Source organism: Ostrinia nubilalis, chromosome 22, assembly GCF_963855985.1.
Source record: "Ostrinia nubilalis chromosome 22, ilOstNubi1.1, whole genome shotgun sequence".
NCBI lineage: Eukaryota > Metazoa > Arthropoda > Insecta > Lepidoptera > Crambidae > Ostrinia > Ostrinia nubilalis.
Genome location: NC_087109.1, coordinates 4,125,174 through 4,133,689, shown reverse-complemented (window position 1 = coordinate 4,133,689; position 8,516 = coordinate 4,125,174). Strand labels below are relative to the sequence as shown.

The 8,516-nt window shown below is 38.3% G+C and overlaps 1 long non-coding RNA gene across 1 annotated transcript; it reads left to right on the top strand.

Annotated features, from left to right (window-relative positions):
• Positions 1-1,179: 1,179 nt before the first annotated feature.
• Positions 1,180-3,176, top strand: LOC135082924 (uncharacterized). Its single transcript, XR_010259525.1, has 2 exons — positions 1,180-1,248; positions 2,897-3,176. It is a non-coding gene; the product is annotated as an uncharacterized LOC135082924 (long non-coding RNA).
• Positions 3,177-8,516: the final 5,340 nt, after the last annotated feature.

The window sequence follows — 8,516 nt, the reverse complement described above, 5'->3', positions numbered from 1 at the left end:
GTAATAAGGGCTAGAGTTCCAAGACACAGAGTCCTCTCTCCAACTAACACTAGTGGGCTGGCGCGGCGTGCACTCGCTGCGAGCCTACACCGCCACCTCCGATACTGTGCACTACTTGAGGTTACTGGGCGCTGACTACAGCAAATACGGTAAGCACAGCAAACAGTGCCTTGTTATATACACTCAACATCAAATAAATCACACCTTCCGCAACGCGATTTTCTTCTGACACAATCATGGTGCCCCAAAAATATTGGTGTTATTTTAAAGCCCAATAAATAAAGAAAAACACTTAATTTTTTTTATAAACAATTAACAGGTACCATAAATGCGACTTGAAAAAAGGCCTCACTTGGGGCTCACCTCTGAGACCAAGTAAACCAATTTTTGTGGGTTTAAAAACAAATAATGATGACACGTGTCCTCTTTAACAGATGGATAGTTATTAATCCCAATTTAACAGTTTTATAGCCATAAAAGTTGGCTCAAGCGTAACTACCTGTCGCTTTAAGAAGAGACTCGGGCTCGAGAAATGAAGTTTAGAACTAGCTTTCAAATGGTACCAATATTGGTGGGAAGTGGGAAGCATACGATTGAAAAGTGCTTGTCGCGGGAGGTGTGATTTATTTGACGCCGTGTGTAGTTGCAATAAGAGCTAGAGTCCCAAGACACAGAGTCTACTCTTCAACTAACACTAGTGGGCTGGCGCGGCGTGCACTCGCTGCGAGCTAACACCGCCACCTCCGATACTGTGCACTACTTGAGGTTACTCGGCGCTGACTACAGCAAATACGGTAAGCACAGTAAACAGTGTCTTTATCATCATCATCATTTCAGCCACAGGACGTCCACTGCTGAACATAGGCCTCCACCAATGACTTCCACATCGCACGGTTGGTAGCAGCCTGCATCCAGCGCCTTCCTGCTACCTTTATCAGGTATACGGTCCACCTTGTGGAAGAACGTCCCACGCTACGAATCAGAAATGAGATCCATAAACGAACTAAACTCACTGTCATAGCCCGACGAATTAACAAGCTGAAGTGGCAATGGGCAGGGCACATAGTACGCAGAACTGACGGCCGATGGGGCAGCAAGGTTCTGGAGTGGAGGCCACGTACCGGAAAAACTGTCTTATAGTTGCAATAAGAGCTAGAGTCCCAAGACACAGCTCTCGCTGGGTCTACACCGCCACCTCCGATACTGTGCACTATCTGAGATTACTTGGCGCTGACTACAGCAAATACGGTAAGCACAGCAAACAGTATCTTATGATTTACTTACTTGACTTAAGGTCCTATGTCCCCTAGATGGGGCAGAGGGCGTCCACAACAGTCCTCCATCGCGTTCGGTCTGAGCTTCGCGTTTGATCTCGCTCCAAGTCTTGCCGATCTTCTTCGCCTCGTCTGCCACAGTTCGCCGCCAAGTTTGCTTGGGGCGACCACGTTTGCGTTTTCCTTGGGGGTGCCAATCCAGAGCCTGCTAGGGGATGTGATCGGGATTCCTTTGGAGAGTGTGTCCTATCCAGTTCCACTTGTGACGCTTGATCTGCGTCTTAGGCCTCAGCCTCGAGTTTAGCGGGCAGCGGGGCGGGAGCGGCGGCGGCGCGGCAGCGGCAGGATCTTATGCGTAAAATCAAATAGACCGGTTCTCGAAAACAGCGGCGCGGGAGCGGGCAACGAGCGGGCAGCGCACTCCTTCTTTTGCCCACAATAAATCGAGCGTTAGGAATAAATTTGAATCGAAATAAAATTGTCGCCGTTGTTCAGACATTTCGTTTGCGAATAAAAACAAATATCTCGACAACACAACCCCGAACACAACACTTCGCCGCTAAAGCGCCGCGTGCCCGCTTGTTTCGAGAACGGGTCTGCGTTGCCCGCCCCGCTCCCGCGCCGCCGCCGTTCCCGCCCCGCTGCCCGCTAAACTCGAGGCTGAGGCCTTATACAGTGGTAATAAGGGCTAGAGTTCCAAGACACAGAGTCCACTCTCCAACTAACACTAGTGGGCTGGCGCGGCGCGCATTCGCTCCGATACTGTGCACTACTTGAGATTACTTGGCGCTGACTACAGCAAGTACGGTAAGTACAGCAAACAGTGTCACCATCATCATCATCATCATTTCAGCCACAGGACGTCCACTGCTGAACATAGGCCTCCACCAAAGACTTCCACATCGCACGGTTGGTAGCGGCCTGCATCCAGCGCCTTCCTGCCACCTTTACCAGGTCGTCGGTCCACCTTGTGGAAGAACGTCTCACGCTGCGAATCAGAAAGTAGGAGATCCGTTAACGAACCAAAGTCACTGCCATAGCCTGACGGATTAACAAGCTGAAGTGGCAATGGGCAGGGCACATAATACGCAGAACGACGGCCGATGGGGCAGCAAGGTTCTGGAGGCCGCGTACCGGAAAAACTGTCTTATGTAGTTGCAATAAAAGCTAGAGTCCCAAGACACAGCTCTCGCTGGGTCTACACCGCCAACTCCGATACTGTGCACTATTATTATATTGTTACTTAGTGCTGACTACAGCAAATACGGTATGTGCAGTCACATCTCTTCATCTTCTTCCTTTAAATGCCGTCCACTGCTTATTAAAAACCATCTCCCAAAGATTTCAACGATGATCTGCCTGCATCCAGGTGCTTCCAGCTACCTTCACCAGATCGTCGATTAACTTGAGTGGTTGGACTGCCATACCACTCGAAAACTTTTCTGCCCCAACGATTATACAATGCAATATGTCCCGCCCACTGTTACTTAAGATTGAAAATTCTGCGGGCTACCACATCACTGAACAGCTGATAACCTGTAGGACACCAAACTAGTCAATACATTCTCAGTAATCATTTAAATACTTCTAGTAATTACTTCATTAATTTTTATTGTTCCCAGACGTGAACAAATTCAAAAAAGACGTTCCCGAAAACGAAGAAGAATCTGAAATCTCAAAAACAGAGCCCGAAGCTATGGAAGTGACAGAAGCCAACGGAGCAGCAAACGGTTCAAAAGAAGAAGAAAGTAAGCAATCATAGACAATAGGTGAGTGGGAAGAGAATTGTCTATGCTCTTCCTACTCGTGGCTGTTAATTACATAAGAGTATGTATAATTATAATGTTCGAGTTATATTTAATGTTTTATACTATAACACAATAATATACTGTTTAAAAATAAGTCTGCGTTTTTATAATATTCTTCGTGTTCCTGTTCTAGAAAACATTACACATATTTTTATCCTCAACACAAAGGAATAAGATTCAAAATATGGTGGGAAGCATATTCCCATTGCTTAATAAAGGATTAAGACAGTAAGTATTATGTGGGCTGAGTGTGAGTTTATATCGTGAGCGCGTTTAAAAAATGTATGAAAATTTTAGTTCTTGAACGTTTCAGCTAGGGCCGCTGCATAATCCGTCATACATTAAATGTCATTTTTTGGCGCGCTCACGTGAGCGCGTTTGATATGAACTCGTACTAGGTCCTCAGTATCTTGGTACTAAATCTGGGAATATTTTCAATAATACAATGGGCCATGTTAAGAAACCCTTTATTTCATCGTCCACCGCACTCGCAGAGCGATAACAAGTTACACCATAGTGCTACACCAACAAAACAGTGCGGAGTAACGTTACGTTAAATTCGAGGAAACTTATACACAACAAACCAGTCGAATTCATACGGGGTGGCCAGTATTCAAAACTAAAAGAGTAATTCACTGCGTTTTTTTTACTTTCATGGTCACGAAAAAGTTATTCGTATCTGGAAGCACGGAAGTGCCCCAACGAGCCAAGTAAAGCGCAAGCCTTGCCTCAAAGCGCTTCGTCGTTTTCTTGAAACGGGCGTGCCTTTGACTAAGGTGTAAAGTCCGGTCGCTGATCACGTAGAATTTCGTCCAATGACTCCAAGCTATACCCATCCTTATCGCTCGCACGTCTCGACTGTTCGACGGGTGGCCGCAGTGAGTGTGCGAGCGCGATAGCCATATAATTACGCGTGAGCGATAAAAATGGGTAGCTTGGGGTCAATGGACGAAATTCTACGTGCTCGGCGACCGGACTATATAGTAGAGTTTGTTTAGTTAGGGCATGTAGCGTTAGAAGCTTGGCTCTACATGAGAACTTTTAACTTTTTCACAACACAATGCGAGCCATTATGGTCTTGTTTTACATGACAATGTTTTTGGTGGACCTACGTCCCATTTTCAGCGCTATACTATAACTATATTATTGTACCTTACTCTATTTTATTGTTGCTTTGTCTTGTTCCTGCTCTAGTAGATACATTTTTATCCATTGGCCACCCATTAAAATTAATACTCACACTCGTACGTATACATTTCAACTTGCCGCAATACAGAAATAACATTTAAAGCTTATTTAAAACAATATCATAAGATTATAAATTGTAACAACATAATGAGATTAGAATACAATAAAGAATTATCATTTTTTAATATTAATATTGCACAAATAATATTAGACTAGAATAATAGGTAGGTATTAGCTGAACTAGGAAGTTCGTAACATTAAAAATTAGTATCAAAAAATCAAAAAACAATCATAATATCAATAAGTAATCAAAATTAAATGTAAATTCAAGAGATTCTCGTTACAATTTTTGAATTTCGTAAGTTTTTTGACATTTACAATCAGTCCAATTAGTTACAATAATACTTATTTTCCAATTAATTTTTATACTTACTATGAAATAGAGATCATTGTGCTATAAAAATAAATTTCGTGAAGGCGAAATAGCACGCAGTTAAATTTTAAACAGCTATGCAGTCGTTGATGCAAAAATTTGAAAGCTCATAGTTATGTGCTTTTTAAGACTTACGTAAAGCTTTAAATGTGAGCTTAATTAGTGTAAAGGCGTGAACTATTTCGCGTAAATTATGTAAAGCTGATTTTTATTTCAAATTATCTGTGACTTGTGATATTATACAGTATTCCCGATGTATAATAATATCGAGAGAACTTCATCATAAATTCATGTTGTAAAAAAGTTTGTTAAGTAAAAATAAAGACAGAAGTTCTCGGACTCCACTAATCTAAAAAACTTTTTTATAGATTACAGTTTTCCGGTTTTCAAGCAAACTTGCCAGTGAGTGCTAATTTCGTAAAATAATGTACATAGTTCTCTAAAGTTTAAATTAATTACGTCTTCTTTGTACAAGGTATTCCAAAAGTTCATCAGTCAAATGGATTAGCGCTAATACGAGTACACCTGTTACAATGTAAATAGTACGCAAACGTCGCGTTACATATTAAAATAGGAACAAATAAATACATCATATCGGATTATTTTGGGTTCCCTGTAGTATATTTGAACTAAATATGGTTTATAGTAGATACGACTATGCTATGATTAGTAAATATGCTTTGTTCAGTACAGAGTTGTATTATTTTTAGTTTATTTTTTAGTTTCATTAAAGGAAATAATATCAATGTATTTTTTGAAAAGTTCTGATAATAGATTCGAAAAATGATTTTTATCAGTTGCTGATAATATTTTATTCTGGACGACTTTCATTTGGAAGGACTAATGCGATCCTAGTATAATTCAAATTATGCTCTTTTGGGTTATTAAACTCGGAAAAGTAGAAATATTCGCGTATTTTCGTTAAAATCCAATTAATTAGTAGTAATTAATGTGTCATATACATGGATGATTGTATTATCGTTACAAATTTTAACTTTAAAGAAGGAACTTGAATGAATTGTAGAAATCTTGAAAAATAGTATGATAGGAAAGTATTAGGAAGGATCATTTGAGTTGACAAAGACAGATGAAAAAGACAGAGTGAAAGACACATACTTAAAATTAATTTAACTTAGTATTTATCAACGGTATATTACGTTATTACAGCCTCTGAAACTTTGTTTGTGGTACCTTATACACATTATTATCCAGTTTTATTGTGAATTCAATAACATTGATAAATACAAAGTTTGCCTTAACTCTGCTTACGTCTAAATTACAATCTAAACCAACAACAGAAGATCCATGCTTTAATTCCAGTTTCTTTTCAACTCGGCCCGATATCACAGTGGGTGATGTGGTTTGTAATACAAAGCTAAGCTACTTAAAACCTACGCCTAACCTATTCATTAACTAGAATGGTAAATGATGAAATAATTTAACCTTGAGCCTTAACAGCTAATGAAAAACAATGATAGTGCCTGTAATTAGATGGGACCTGATTCCGTGCAGCTCCTGGTTTCATTTGTTCTTTGTTTTTTTTCAACATGATATTACATTTCATATTGCTGTATCATGTGACCTGCTTAATAGCATGGCATAAATAGGTAACTTTCGTTATTCCATATTTTGCTGATGATGATGAATATCTATAATTTTAAAATATTGTTTCCAGTACTTTATATGGCACACTGTTCTAGTAAATAAAAGAAAACTAACTGTAAATCAATGTATGTAAGTAAATGTCACTTAGGTACTAGTCTAGGCTAAAACTACAATACTTATCTATAACACTAAAATCAACTGGGTATGGTAAATAAATAAGACTAGAATACATCTAGCGCTACATCCATTTGACTAATATTTGAAATACCTAAATTAGAAAATGAAACCACCTAAAGTATAGTCACTAACATTATGTAAGCAAATAGTTGTACAGGAATAATAATAATGAGAACTAGTATAAATTAAAACAACTTATTCAGGACTCAATCTACTTTTACAAAGTACTAACGGCTAAGAGTTGAGATTTCTTTTAAAATGGACAGTAAATGACAAAACACTATGCTTTTAAAGCAATATCAACAGATATAACTTAAGAAAACGATATGAGAGATTATTACATTCTGAGTCATCCTTCCTCATTCCTGCAAGTAAAATTGATTAAACTTAAGACACAAAAAATATAAAAAAAACTGCTATTAAAAAAATAACAGATTTTAGTCTGAAAACGGTGATAATATTATTGCTAAAACTATAAAACTAAGCAATAACATAATAGGTATCATACCAAACGTAGACGATATTAAAAATTTCATTTGGGTGAAATGAAGCAATATTAGAATCAAATGAGCATTCTAAGACGGAATCCAAGTCGAGTGGACGGTAGTTAATGGACTAGAAGCCGTGCTTTTCATTGAGCTTTAAGCTTTCGAATTGACAGTGTAGCCAACGCCAAAAAATGTAAGATCATAAACAATTTTTAAATAAAAATTTACGAAACTCATCTGGTTTAGTGGTAGCCTGAAGTTTTAGATCTAGTTAAATTACGTTAACGTACGATCTACGTTTGACACTAACGTGTCACAGTAGTCATATACTTTCCCAATCTCAAATGTTTATGTGTGTACTATTCCATCATATTGGTTATTTTTTTGTGGTAATGGCGATGACTACCAAATAGATGATCATTTCACGAAGAAAATTGAAATTGTCTAAAAGATTAGATTAAAATTTTAAATGGTTGCTATAGACATACATTTTGTTCATGATATTCTACGCATTGTAGCTATCTGTTCAAATTAACTTAGAATAAATAAAGAGAAGCTAATGGTGGATTTGCAGGAAAACTATGAAAAAAACATTGAAAAAAGCCATTATTTTATTAGTATGTCCATAGCAAGATATGGATACTATCTACAGCTGAAACGATAAATCTTATGTTATTCTTAGAAGTACTAAAGCTGTACACTAGCTATTCCCATCTCCTTTTTCCTAACCATTCTTGTAATTTAATCCTTACTTTCTATGAGTTGTCCCATATGATGAAGATAGTATGAAAAATAATACATAATGTATATCGTAAGACGCGACTAAGGGATAATAATATCAGGCTTTCAAAACATGTCTGACCAGCATGAGTGTAGGTCAAATCCTCCATTGCCTGTGGTCAATAAGTTTATGCTCCTACAGAGGCCCCATTCCATCCAAAAAAGGTCGTTTAGATCATGGGGCCCTTTACAACTAAAAGATCATTGTAAAATTATTGTAAAAATATACTAAATGTCTTTATTCCAAAAAATCTGGCACTGATTAATACGGCCGATACAGCGGTAGCTACGCCCTTGGCTTTCTTGCAAAATAAAATTCACACAATCTTCATCTTCTGGGATCTACTAACTCTGTACAGACCCTATTCCGATCACAATATCTCCAAACTATTCTTATCAACTCCATTCTCTTCAAGCGAAGATTTATCTCCGTTTACAACCTTATTTTCTACCGCACCAAGATCAAAAGTTACTTTATTCTTTCGCACCGCCCTTTTTTTTAATCAAAATACATTAGTATTACCTTTCTTACATTAACTTTTCACTCTTATTATTATTTGTGTATTAATTTCCCATCCCATAATACTTATCTATGCCAATAGTACCCATGCCTTACCAACATTTCGATTATTGTAGGTACACTGTCTAAATATTTTGTGGGTAGTTAGAGAAAGAGCAAGACAGAGACAAGTTATGCCCCAACCACTGCAGAATCAGCCTTAGTACTCCCAACTGACGGAACCCCTGGTGTGCCTGAATCTTA